The sequence below is a fragment of the Ursus arctos genome, unplaced genomic scaffold (assembly GCF_023065955.2).
Source record: "Ursus arctos isolate Adak ecotype North America unplaced genomic scaffold, UrsArc2.0 scaffold_31, whole genome shotgun sequence".
Taxonomy (NCBI): domain Eukaryota; kingdom Metazoa; phylum Chordata; class Mammalia; order Carnivora; family Ursidae; genus Ursus; species Ursus arctos.
Window position 1 is genome coordinate 11,944,768 of NW_026622997.1, and position 14,381 is coordinate 11,959,148.

General features: G+C 46.1%; 2 pseudogenes; one reads left to right on the forward strand and one right to left on the reverse strand.

Moving 5' to 3' along the window:
• Positions 1-5,354: 5,354 nt before the first annotated feature.
• Positions 5,355-8,890, reverse strand: LOC113264235 (40S ribosomal protein S2-like; annotated as a pseudogene).
• Positions 8,891-11,332: 2,442 nt separating this feature from the next.
• On the forward strand, positions 11,333-13,941 carry LOC125280887 (60S ribosomal protein L39-like; annotated as a pseudogene).
• The last annotated feature ends 440 nt before the right edge of the window (positions 13,942-14,381 follow it).

Consider the following 14,381-nt stretch of genomic DNA (forward strand, 5'->3'; position numbering starts at 1 on the left):
GAGTGGAGTTATTCCCATCTTAGTTATCGGTTACAATGAAAATGACACCCTTTCGAGGACACTCCCCAAAAAGCTAGTAAATTTTCTCAAAGTTTTCTGTTTATCTATAGGTAGCATGATGCCGTAAAATAAATAATTATACATGTGAAGTATGTAATATGCTGGGTCATTAAAGATGTGATGCTAATTGAATCCATCTCCCCGTAAGAGAGTCTCTGAGCCATTAGTATTTAGGGCCAGCTGTGGGGTGTAGCTGCCTAGCACAGTTTAAATCAGAAGAAAGCGATGAACACGAAAGAAAAGTAAGCCAACTAGCTGTCATATCAGATTTACCCAAATGTCACTTATATAGAAGTACGACTCCTTTTTTAAGGCTCTCTCTTAATTTTTCACCATATGACTGTATTCATTACTCTTTTTTTTAAATTTGTGCTTTTCAAGTGGCCTATTTCATTTATGTATTCTTTTAAAGTTTATGTATGTAGGTATGTATGTATGTATGTATTTATTAGTATTCTCTACACCCGTCTTGGGGCTCGAACTCAGGACCCAGAGATCCAGTTGCATGCTTTTCCCAAGGAGCCGGCCAGGCGCCCCTCAGGTGGTCTGTTTGATTTAGGAGGTTTAAACATTTAAGGACATGTGCAATTTGCAGGCAGCTTATTCCTCAGTTCAACAGTGGATATCCCTGAAAATCGGTTCCCGAGCCAACTGAAGGTTTAATATCATTCAGATGAAATGAAAGATATATTCAAAGAGGCTTGAAGCAAATGAAGGACCACATGTGTTCTCTTTTATTTATTTTTATTTTTTATTTTTTTAAAGATTTTATTTGTTTTTTTTTTAAAAGATTTTATTTATTTATTTGACAGAGATAGAGACAGCCAGTGAGAGAGGGAACACAAGCAGGGGGAGTGGGGGAGGAAGAAGCAGGCTCATAGCAGAGGAGCCTGATGTGGGGCTCGATCCCATAACGCTGGGATCACGTCCCGAGCCGAAGGCAGACGCTTAACCGCTGTGCCACCCAGGCGACCCAAGATTTTATTTGTTTATTTGACAGATGGAGACAGCCAGCGAGAGAGGGAACACAAGCAAGGGGAGTGGGAGAGGAGGAAGCAGGCTCCCAGCGGAGGAGCCTGATGTGGGGCTCGATCCCAGAACACCGGGATCATGCCCTGAGCCGAAGGCAGACGCTTAACGACTGAGCCACCCAGGTGCCCCCACATGTGTTCTCTTTTAAACATATCCCTGTCTTAAAACTGAACTTAGACTTCATTAGTATTCCATGGAGGCCACTTGTTTTCCTCCTCACATCACCTTCTTTCTCCAACTCAGAGGGGACTGGGATTCTCTGTATTCCACAAACATATTTTGAGTATCTACTGCGTGCCAAGCACTGCAAGGTGCTTTATCTCAATGCTCATGCCATTCTAGGGACGGGTTGCAACACCGAGGTGCTGGGAGCCAGTCCCAGGAGGTGGAGGAGGACGCGGGCCAGCGCTACCCTGATACAGCTGGTGAACCCCTGAACACCCCTGGGCAGGATTTAAAGTCACATCCCATCTGCAGGGAGCGTGACTGTGTTGCTTTCTCTCATGGTAGCAGAGTTTGTAATGCTGTGGAATAGGAAGCAGACGTATTTTGTCTTAAAAAGTAAATGAGAAGGGTATACAAGCCATACTGCCTCTTTTTTTTTTTTTTTTTTTTGGTACAGAAGAAGGGCTGGAAGAGTAAAAATTTTTAAAAGATTTTATTTACTTATTTGACGGAGAGAGAGAGAGAGCACAAGCATGGGGAGCGGCAGGCAGAGGGAGAGGGAGAAGCAGGCTCCCCGCTGAGCAGGGAGCCTGATGTGAAGCTCGATCCCAGGACCCTGGGATCATGACCTGAGTGGGAAGGCGGCTGCTTAACCAGCTGAGCCACCCAGAGGCCTCGGGGAGGCTGGAAGAATAAACGTTTTTGAGCTAAGGAAGCTTTCAGGCATCTGTTAGCTGAGGCATTTTTTAATAACATTCCATATTTGATACGAGACTTCAGCTTCACATGGCAGAGGAATTAAGTGCCACTGGGATGATAAACTTGGGCACAGAAAGTGACCTTAGAGTCATTACCTTGGCAGCTTGGGGTGACCAGACAGCCCGTGGGGCAGTCTCATAACTTTAGGGGTCAATGTTCTTCTCCCATATTTGCTGGAGCAAGTCTTCTGTGCCTATGATTTAATGTGGGCCTATTTTGGTGCCTAGCACAAAATATCTTCGGACTCAAAGGCTGGCCATCACCATACACTGTCCCAGTAACTACCCATTCTGAAGAGCGCCATATGCACGTTGCATTTCTCTTTCCTCCTTGCATCTGCCAATTCTTGTTTCATTTTGTAAGATTTGTTAATTGTGGTAAAACATAGATAGATAACAGAATTTGCCACTTGCCATCTTAACCCCTTTTCAGTGTACAATTTAACGACACTAAGTACATGCACAATGTTGTAGAGGGTGATTTCCAAAACTTTTTCACCACCCAAACAGAAACTCTATCAGCATTAAGTCATAACTCCCCATTCTCCCCTCTCCCAGCCCCTGGTAACCCCGATTATACTTTCGGTGTCTATCAGTTTGCCTATTCTAGATGTTTCATATAGGTGGAACCATACAATACTTGACCTTTCGTGTTTGGTTTATTTCATTTTGCATAATGTTTTCAAGGTTCCTTCATGTTGTATCAGAACTTCCTTCTTTTTTTTAGGACCAAATAATATTTCATTGTATATTATACAATGTTTTGTTTATCCATTCATCTGCTGATGGAGGCTTGGATTGTTTCTGCCTTTTGGCTATTGTGAGTAATGCTGCAGTAAACACTGGTGGACAAGTATCTGAACACTTGTTTTCAGTTCTTTTAAGTATATCCCTATGAGTACAATTGCTGGGGCATATGGTAATTCTGTGTTTAGTGTTTTGAGAGAAACATCAGTTTTTCACAGTGGTAGCACCATTTTACATTCACATTCCAATTTCTCCACATCTTCACCAACACTTGTTGTTTTCTGTTTTTTTGTTTGTTCATTTTTTATAATGGCCATCCTAATGGATGGGAGGTGCTAAATCACTGTGGTTTTGATTTACATTTCCCTAATGATTAATGATGTTGGACATCTTTTTATGTGCTTGCTGGCCATTTGTATATCTTCTTTGGAGAAAAGTCTCTTTAAGTCCTTTGCCCATTTCTTAAATTTGCTTGTCTTGTTGAGTGTTTGAAGGTGTTTATATAATCTAGACAAACCTTTATCAGATATTTGATCTGAAAATATTTTCTTCCATTCTATAGGTTGTCTTTTTGTTTTCTTGATAATGTCTTTGGTGCACAAAAGTTTTTAATTTTTTAAATGGATGGATCTGATTTATCTATTTTTCCTTTTGTTGCTTGTGCTTTTGGTGTCATACCTAAGATTCCATTGCCAAATCCAAGGCCATAAAGATTTAGTCCTCTGTTTTTTTCTAAGAGTTTTGTGGTTTTAGACCTTATATTTAGGTCATTGATCCATCTGAGTTAATTTTTGTGTGTGGTGTATGATAGGGGCCCAAACTTCATCCTTTTGCATGTGGAAATCCAGTTTTCCCAGCATCATTTGTTGATAAGAACATAAGACTGTTCTTTCCTCCATTGAACGGACTTGGCACCCTTGCCGAAAATCACTTGACTGTAGACACATGAACGTATCTTTAGACTCTCAATTCTATTGCATTGGTCGATATGTCTATCTTATGCCAGCACCACACTCATCTGATTACTGTACTTCTGTGATAAGTGTTGAAGTGTGAGTCCTCCCAATTTGTTCTTCCTTCTCAGGATTCTTGTCATTATCCATGGCTCCTTGCAACCCCATATGCACTTGAGGATCAGCTTTTACATTTTTCCAAAAAACCTGCCAATTCTCCTTTGTTCGTTTCTCCTGAGGAGAATTCAAACAACTGCTTTCCTCCCCGGAGGCCGCCCTGGCGCCAGCTCCCCTCAGGCCCTCTGCATGATCCTTATCACAGGTGCTGGTCCCACCTGCTTCCCAGGACAGGTTAATCATCTCCTTGGAAGCAGACTGCCAAGAGTCTGGTCCACTCAACCCTTGTATCAACATTATACATGTGAGGATAAGTGAACTTCAAGTTCCCACCCATGAAGCTCCTTTTGGAGGTTTAAGAATCTCTTCTGACTTGGGGCTAATGCTTTTTTGAGCCGTATTAAGGAAGTACAGAGCAAACTGGTGGGGTTGGGACTTAGAGGCCATGTCTGTGGATTGAAACGAATATGCTTATATTCTATCTCTGCCCTTTTTACCCACTAACTCCATGTGTATGGACCTTTGGGGTATTGGCTATTGTCTCAGCATGAATTTGTTAAGCACCTAATATACACTAGGTCTTTGTAGTGTAACAAATACATAAGAAGGTCCAAATCCATATCCTCTAGGACTTTAGAGTCTCATGGGGGAGTTTGCATGGCGTATGAATGTTCCAAACATCTCAAGCATGGGCATGATACCTTATTTCATGTCATATGCATCTTGTAGTATAAATACGTGTGATTAGGGCTCAGCCAAGAGTGCCACATGAGCTGTAGTGCCACCAACAGCTGTGTGGACAAGGCAGTATATAAACTGGGCCTTGAAATCCAGGTAGAATTTCCAGAAGAATGGAAGAAGGGAGAGGACCTCCTGGTAGGTACAAGAGGTGTGACTAGGGGAGATAACCACAAAATCCAAGACAAGGTGGCCGTGAATTTAATGCCTCTGCCAACTAATAAGAATCTGTCCCAGTGCAACCCAATCATGTTCAAGTGCAAGGTAGACTCAGCTGCAGGGTGGGGACAAACTGAGAGGGCCCTGAATCAAAAGGAATTGTTTGGAGTCATTGGTGTCCCAGGACCTATGAGATCATCTTACGCAGCTTTGGTAACCATTACCTTTCCAGTTTCTAGAGGACTCATTGTTCTCACGGCAGCGTATGACCCTCATAGATGTATCAGCTGGGTGCAGGTGCTTGAAACAACCCCCCAGGCACACCCATCTGTCTCCAGCTTTTACTCTGTGGCCACCACCCTAGTCAAGACTCTTGTCACCGTACACCTGGAATGACTGAAATGGTCTTTCACCTGATGTCTCTGCCCCCAGGCTCACCTCTGCTCCAAACCGCAGGGCAGGACATTGCCATCTGACGTGCTTACAGCAACATCAACATCATGGCATTCATTTGCTCAAGAGTGTCTTAGAGCTTGGATCTGGTCTTCTCTCTCCATGCTCTTTCTCACTTTATGTGTCCCACAAATGTCCTGCTGTGCCATAAACAAGGCAGTCTCACCGTGCTTCATTTATTCAGGTTTTCACCCATTTCCTGGCCATCTACCACACCGTAGGCATAGTCAGTGTGACGAGCTGAATTGCATTTCCTCAAAATTCATACATCAAAGTCCTATCCCCCAGCACCTTAGAATATGACTGTATTTGGAGACAGGGTCTTTAAAGAGGCGATTAAGTTAAAACAAGGTCAGTAGGGTAGACACTAATCCATTCTAACTGGTGTCCTTAAAAGAGGAGGAGGTTAGGACACAGACACACACAGAGGGAGGACCCCGTGAGGACCCAGGGGAGAAGAAGGCATCTGCAAGTCAAAGAGAGAGGCTCCAGGAGAAACCAGTCCTGCTGACACCTGGATCATGGACTTCCAGCCTCCAAAACTGAGAAAATAAATGCGTGTTGTTTAAGCCCCCAATCTGTGGTGCTGTGTTGTGGCAGCCCCAGAAGCTGGACATGCGCACTTTGCCAGCCACGCCTCAGTAGCAGCCCCTTTCCCCTCACAAGCCACACTTGTTCCCTCCACTTCCCTCACATGTCTGCTCCTCTGGCCTGCCCTCATCTAGCCCGACTTCCTCCTCAAGCCCAACTTAGCCCCCTCATGCCTCTTCTCTGACCACCCTAGCCAGCGGGGCTCTCTCCTTCAATTATAACATCTATTCCAATGTATTCTCTCATCCTCTTTTGTGCATTGTCTTCTCCCTCGAGAAGGGATAAAACTTCCCAAGGGCAATGTCCATGCAACTTTCCCCTTATCTCCTGTGAAGAGAGAGCTAAGGTGTGAAGGAAGGGAGGAACCAAGAGTGACTGATTTCTGTGTGTTTGCCTTGAGCCGCTGGATTGTGGTGCGCAGTAAGGTAGTAAAGACTAAGTGAGGAGAAGATTTGGGTACTTATATGTGCACACACTATTTTCTCATGAAATGATATCATACTATACACTAGTCCCTCCCTATCCATGGGGGATACGTTCCTAGACCTGCAGTGGATGCCTGAAGCCACCCAACCTTACATATACTATGTTTTTTCCCTGTACATGCGTATCTATGATGAAATTTAATTTATAAATTAGACACAGCAAGAGACTAACAACCAAAACTAAAAATAAAATAATTATGAGACTAGACTGTAATAGGAGTTAGGTGAATGTGGTCTCTCTCTCAAAATATCTTACTGTACTCACCCTGCTTCCTCTTGTGATGCTGTGAGATGATAAAATATGTATGTGAAGAGATGACGTGAGGTGAGTGACGTCGGCACTGTGACGTAATGTTAGGCTCCTACTGACCTTCTGCCAATGTGTCAGAAGGAGGATCATCTGCTTCCAGACTGACGTTGACCATGGGTAGCTGAAACCACAGATAAGGGGGGACTACAGTCCATATTGTTTTCTAACTCAATTTTCTAACCTAGCAATCCTCACAGGACATCTTCCAAGTCCCTATTTATAAATATATCATGTTCTCTTTTTACAGGCTTCAGTTACTTTTCTTGTATAAAACTATGTGGGGGCAATAGCCAAAATGTGGAAAGAACCCAGATGTCCACTGAGGGATGAATGGATAAGGAAGATGTGGTATATATTCAATGGAATATTACTCAGCCATCAAAAAGAATGAAATCTTGCCATTTGTAATGATGTGGATGGAACTAGAAGGTATTATGCTGAGTGAAATAAGTCAGTCAGAGAAAGGCAATTATCATATGATCTCACTCATATGTGGAATTTAAGAAACAAAACAGATGAACGTAGGGGAAGGGAAGGAAAAATAAAATAAGGCAAAAACAAAGAGGGAGAGTCTCAACTATAGGGAATAAATTGACGGTTGCTGGGGGGGAGGTGGTTGGAGGGATGGGGTAACTGGGTGATGGGCATTAAGGAGGACACGTGATGTAATGAGCACTGGGTATTGTATGCAACTGATAAGTCATTAAATTCCAGGGGTGTCTAGGTGGCTCAGTTGGTTGGATGGCTGCCTTCAGCTTGGGTCATGATCCCAGGGTCCTGGGTGGGATTGAGCCCCATGTCAGGCTCCCTGCTCAGCAGGGAGTCTACTTCTCCCTGTCCCTCCCCCCCAGCTCATATATTCTTTCTCTCTCTCAAATAAATAAATAAAATCTTTTAAAAAACACTAAATTCTACCTCTGAAACTAATGAGACAGTATATGCTAATTAAATGGAATTTAAATAAAAAATTCAATTTAAAAAAACAACCAAAAAAATTATGGGTGACCACAGCAGGAGCTTGGGGCCTGTGCACAGAGACTCTGGTGTGGGTCTTTACAAGGTGGTCAGTGAATCCCTGATAGGGAGACTTGGTAAACACAGGCTCTTTCTAGACGTCAGGGGTGAGCTAGCTGTGGGTCTTGGAAAGGCGTCAGAAGTGGCCTTGGTGAAGTTGCCCAGGGTGACAGTGCAGCCCCTGACCGAGGGGGTAGCCATCGTCAATGCTGGCTATCACCAGTAGCTTCTTGGGCGCAGGGGCTGAGACAATGCCGATGCCCCTGGCTGCAGGGGTGAGGCGCACCAGCACAGAGCCACAGCGGCCAGTCACCGTGCCTGGGACAGTGTGGGGCTTACCGATCTCGTTCCCCCGGTAGCCTCGCCACATGGGGGGCAATGGAGATCTTGGCCAGGATCATGGCCCCATGGATGGCAGTGGCTACCTCTTTGGAGCGCTTAACACTGAGGCCGATGTGTCCATTGTAAAATCTGGTGGCAACAAATGCCTTGAACTCGGTCCGCTGGCCAGCGCGTGTCTGCTGTACACAGGCGCACTCTTCAAAACCTCATCCTCGAGGGTGCACGCAGGCAAAAAGCCGATGCTCTCAGAGCCCTTGATGGGCCGGAGGAAGAGACAGATCTCCTCCACAGACTTGGTCTTCCTGTCCTTGACCAGGTGACCCAGCTTGGTGATGGGGGTCCACTTCTTGTCCTTGGCCATGCCTCCACGACCCCCCTGGTGTCATCCACCATGCGGTGTTGTCTTGGAGACGAAGCTACCACATTCTTTTTAGTATGCACAGTATTCCGGGGCGCCTGGGTGGCTCAATCGTTAAGCGTCTGCCTTGGGCTCGGGTCGTGATCCCGGAGTTCTGGAATTGAGCCCCATGTCGGGCTCTTCCGCTATGAGCTTGCTTCTTCCTCTCCCACTCCCCCTGCTTATGTTCCCTCTCTCACTGGCTATCTCTCTCTCTCTCTGTCAAATAAATAAATAAAATCTTTAAAAAAATATGCACAGTATTCCATGTATTTCTCTCGGTCTTTTTAGCAGAAAAACACCAATGGCATTAATTTTATTAATATCCTTAAAATCTATAATATGGTGAATACATACTTTATTCCAGGACTGGTCTAGGTTGCCTTCAGAAATGAGGAAGAATTAGAATGAAAACTTTCTGTTGGAAGGACCACAGGAGCCACCCCCTAGAGCTCCCATATTTTACAAAAACTAAACCTGGAGGGGGGTTAATGACTTTTCTAAGGTCATTCCAATGGTAACAGCTCAAACCAGTGAAGAATCCAAACCTTCCGGGTCGTTCCCGCCATATCCCACGGCTGCTGAAACAGAGACCAGGGATCCCTTTCCTGAAATTACTATGCCAGGTTCTATTCCTCTGGCCTAACAGTCATTTTAATAAAAATTTCTTTAATAAGAAATCAAAAAACATAGAACTAAATGCGACCCTGGAGGTCAGCTGGTCTAACCTCGTCTTATAGAGGAGCAAACTGCGCGTTTCCTGGGGAGGGTTCTGAGCGTGATAAATATGTCAGACGATGAAATCATACAGCACGTGGCCTTTACCGTCAGGCTTCGTTTAAAATCATAAATCTGGGGGCGTCTGGGTGGTTCAGTCGGTTGAGCGTCCGACTGTTGATTTCAGCTCAGGTCTTGATTTCAGGGTCGTGGGTTCAAGCCCTCCATTGGGCTCTGTACTGGGCATGGAGCCTACTTTAAAAAATAAAATAAAATAATAAATCTGAAAGTGTTCATCTACTTCAGTCCCTGCAGTAGCTTCCTATTGCATGAAGCCCACGCTCCTTTTCATGGCCTCAAAGCTCCATTCCTCTCTGGCCCCCGTGGCTCACTTTACTGACCCCTTTGCTCACTGTGCTTGTGCCACACTGTCCTCCTTGCTGTTCTTTAAACAGCCAAGTATTGGTGGAGAATCTGTTTAGTGTAGGACCCACTGGCAGACGTTAGAAGAAATACAACCCTGGTCTTTGATGAACTTACAATATATGAGGCTGGGGGCCAGGGGTGGGATTCATTCTTTTATTCAATCAGTCAATACAAAATCATTATCTGTGTACACATTCTAGGTCCAGAGTGTGGCACTGGGGAAATCCAGTCCAACAAGACAAGGACCTCGAGTTCAGCTGGAAGGAGAGCCAGGTAAGTCAGCTGGAAAATAGCACGGACTGGGGGGCCTGGGTGGCTCAGTCCGTTGGGTGTCCGACTTCTGATTTCAGCTCAGGTCATGATCTCAGAGTCATGAGATCGAAACCCGCCCCCCCCCCGCCCCACCATGGGGCTCACACTCAGAGTAAGCGTTGGGATGATTGGAATACGGAGGAGAGCTCCCTCCATTTCCTGGGGGGCCAGAGAGTGAGGCCTCCCAGAGAAGGTGACAGCTGGGCCGTTGAAGAACACAAGGGGCTGGTCGGTGTGGGAAGCATCGAGGAGGGAAGTGAAGGTGGGTCAGGATGATTAGAGGCCTTGAGAACAGCATGTGCAAGGCTTGGGTCTGTGCAAGGGCTTGCCACACTGGGCAGACTGCTCGCTTTTCGGTCTGGGGGGCTCCTCAGAGCAGTTAAAGGTACAGCTGGGCCACAGCATGTATGGCCTTAGAGGCTAAGCAAAGAAAAAAAAATAAAAAAGAAAACTACCGATAAGAAGATTGTATTCTGACGGTTATTGGCATTGAAAGTGTAGGTGGGATCACACGGGGTTTTTTATCGAGTGCATGGGTGACATTGAGAGCACTGGGCTTTATTCTTGTGTCACTGAACAGGGGCCAGGTGGAAAATTGCTTTATTAATTCAAGCCAAAAAAAATCATAAACCTTTAATTTTATGAGTGTCTACCATATATACTAGTTTCTGTGTGTGTGTGCGTGTGTGTGTGAAATTTTGGAGAGGTGTTTTTCTTTTTCTTTTTCTTTTTTTTTTTAACCTTTTGCAGGTGAGAAAACTGACGCTCAGAGAAGCTGAGCACCCTCCCCAGAGTCATACAGGCAGCGAGCAGGGTGGAGATGGCAGGCTGCCTGCCTCGGGGCAGCTCCCTGGATGGGGGTGTCCAGAGAGAACGCAGAGCAAGGGAGGATGACCAGAGAGGACAGACGTGAGGGCTATCTCAGAGGCAGATTTTTGAGGACCTAAGTGCTGGGTGAAAAAGAAGAAGGCATTGGGAATCGTCCAGAGTTTCTGGCCTGGACACTGAGAGGTGGTGGCATGTGCTGTGGTGGGGCACGGAAGAAGGAGCCAGGGAAGGGAAAGGAGCACAGGCTGTGCGATGATACAGGGCAGAGAAGGGCCGACGCTGTGGGGAGCCCGCAGCACTGGGCAGGTGCACGAGAGTGAAGCAGGGCACATGGCAAAGGGTATCAGGAAAGGGTCCAAGCAGGCCAGGTCATTTTAGATGAGGATAAAAGCATTTTGAGCAGGTGACATTGCAAAGGAGAGCATTCTAGAGAGAAGAAAGAGCCAGGGAAGCAGGAGGTTATATTGAGGGAAAGACAGTGGTAGATTTTGGTGAAGGCACACCCACCATCTGTGACCTTGAATGGCAGGCAGAGTGAGGCACTTTGGGCCGAGGAGTTGAAATCCTTGACTGGGCTTGGGGAAGGAAAATCTGTCCGGGTTGATCTAGGTTGATTTGGGATGGGTAGAGAATGGAAGTGGGGAGACCAGCTAGGATGGTTTGCCATGGTGGAGTGGGGAGGGAGCAGGAGCCCAGATTGGGTGGGGACATGGATGTGGGACAGAAGAGGGCAGTGTGACGAGATCAGTGCACATGGGGTCGATATGCTTTCGTAACCGGATGTGAGGTTAAAGATGAGGAGGTCGTCCAAGATCATTTTGAAAGTTTTGAGTTTGGATTGAAAGAATTGAATTCTGTTTTGGCAATACTGACATGACAGCGATCACCTCTCCAGGCAGTGTGGCCCAGAGGAAGCTTGAAAGTTTGTCCAGAGAAAGTTCAAGACTAGAGGTAAAGGCTTGGGGTCATCCTCCTGGAGGTCACAACTGAAGTCTTGCCAAGAGCTCGCATTGTTGAGGGCAGAGTGGACAGACAGAGAGCAAGGAGCCGGAAACAGCCTTGTGGCGCAGCCCGCGGATGGAGGAGGCGGTGGAGGGGAGAATTAGGGCAGTGGGAAGGTTCAGAAGTCTGGAAGAGGAATTGCAAAGAGGAAGTGGCAGAAAGAAAAAGTCACTTCAAAACCCAGACGCTTGACAATTTAGTATGCTGCCACTGCTTTCGTATGCCCACCAAAGATCACATACAACTCTTCCCCTTTCTCCCTTACGACTGCTGTGATACACCGGAACTTCTGAAAAAAGACTTTGCCTTCTCTCTCCTTTTCTCCGCCATTCTGGTGTGTCCAGTTGACTGCTCCTCCCCATGTCTTCTCACAAGACTTTCAGGATCAAGTGATTCCTGGGCAAGAAACAAAAGCAGAATTGTCCCATTTCCCAGTGGATTTGGATGAAAACTGCTAATAAAATCAGGTACAACTCCAAGAGGAGACACGGTAGAAGACCCCGGCTGCGTCCATGAGGGATCGTGCGTGAGATGGCACACATAGTTATGCCGTGTGAAGGTCCTATCACTCTGTAAACGTCACAACCACCTGAACAATAGACATGTTTTTTCGGAGAAATGATTTTTCTGTTACTATGCTTCTGCACCAGTAGGTTCGTCCAGTAATACATATGTGAAATCTTTTGTGTGAAGAAAAAGAAAGACTTTTCTAACAGAGAACAACAGAGAATACAGCAAATAGCCGATTTCCAAGTTTCTGACCTAGCACAGCCAGGTCGTTCCGAGGGCCTCATGGGTTTCCTCCCAAAGGGCAGTAAGGCTCTCCACAGCATGGCATGCTTCTTCCGGCCCCTGTCTGGGCTCCCCTTTTCCAAGGATTTGACGGGGCTTTCCCACTCGATTGGCTTCCTGCTGCCCACCTCACACAGAAGTCACTTCTTTGACACTTGGCATCTGGAGTCTGGACAGGAAGGCTGCCCAGCCCGGGCCTCAGTTCTCCTCTCCTTCGCCCACCATGAGTGACCTCTCATCCTGGTCCGTGACACCAGGATTCACGTTAGTCTTCCGATGACACTTTGACTCTACTCAGGGCCCAGAGTACATTGATGGGTTAAAGAGATTACAACCTTCGAAAGGGTGAAATAATAGGGTGTGGACTTGGGGGGTCTGAGAGCACAAGACAGGATTCTCTCAGAGTCAGATGTAGCGAACACTGTCACTGTTGAGGAGGCCGGGACAGAGAAAGAACCTCTGGAAATTGATGAGAAGGGCACTTGTAGGAAAGAAGGCTTGACCACAGCACCCGCAAGGGATTTCGGAGGGAGGGTGGAGGCCATGGAAACCAGAGACATCTGACCTTTTCTCTCCTACCTTGGAAGTGTTGTGATTCTTTCTTTCTTCCTCATCCCATACAACGTGGCCACTCCCAGTCCCTACTCTGGTCACTAGTCTGGGTGGTTCAGCCAGACAGAAGCAGAGGCCCCCCTCTTCCTTCCAGACTCACTGCCCTCTGCAAAGTGGGGACCCCTCTGCCTTTCTGAGCACCAGCCAGCTCTTGAGGCCCTTTGGGAGTGTGCACTTGGGTCAGGGTTTCCATCTTTTCCATTTCTCCTTCCCTTGCCTACTCCTCTGGCTTGTAGCAGACCCTGCTTTCTCTACCTTTGCCGTCCTGTGAAAGGCCTAAACCAGGACTTCGAGTTCAGCTGTGCAAGGACAGGAAAATCACACTGGGGAAAAAGAGGTGCAAGCATAAAAGTTCTTTTGTTTCTGTTTTGGAACCACTTTTATCACAAGAGACAGAGCAGATCCGACGACGTATACCAAACGATGGATTTTCGGGCGACGGGTATTAATGTCTTCTTACTGACAGCCAGGCTGTTTCTCCCCATTCTACCAAACATGCCACTTTTTCTTCCAGGACTACCAAGCCTCTTCTTGTCGGGAGGTTACAAAGAAGGGACTGTGTCCAGGTCTCCCCGTTGCATTCCACAGAAGTATGACAAGAACAGTGCTCATGACTCAGCCTCGACTACTGCAGGGTTTCAGGATGGGTCTAACAGCAGGCAGTCTCTTTCCCGAGACCCTATTTTCAAGCTAACTATTTGTCTCTTACTCTCTGTACTTATTGTAGTAACCATCCTCATGGCTCTGTTTTTTGGCGCGATGCTTGGTCTTGGGTGACAGGGCTTCGCTTTAGATTGCCACTCACAAAAATAGGATGCAGAAGATTTGGATTCTAAATTCTGACACTAATGCATAGTATGATCCTACGTAAGTCATGTTCCCTCTCTGGGGCTCAGCTCTCTCATCCATAAATAAAAGGCGTGGTTAAGATCAATGATGTGCTAATAAATCTTTAACAACCAGGTCTTGCTGGAAGAAGCAGGGAGAAAGAAGCCCTGATTTGTAGTGTTTGTTAATTTCTGAGATGTAAATATCCCACCGAAGTCAACTGGCTCATAAATGTCCTAAAAATTTAACAATGGGCTTGGGTGAGACAGTACCACCCAGTTCTAATACAACTTTGGATAAGATCAATAAGACACATATTTTAATCCTGAAATTCTTTGATATTTAGATCTAAAAGTCCCCTTCAGCCTTAGAATGCTATAATCCTATGATTCCGACACTGGATGATTTTTTTTTTTTAATTGTCAGGCAACACCCAAAACCTAATTCACAGCCCTCTCTCGCTGCGTAAGTTCATTGGCATCCTGATTGAAGCTGGCTTCGGTCCAGATTCAGAGCTGTCCTCCCCCTTGAACAAGTAGCTCT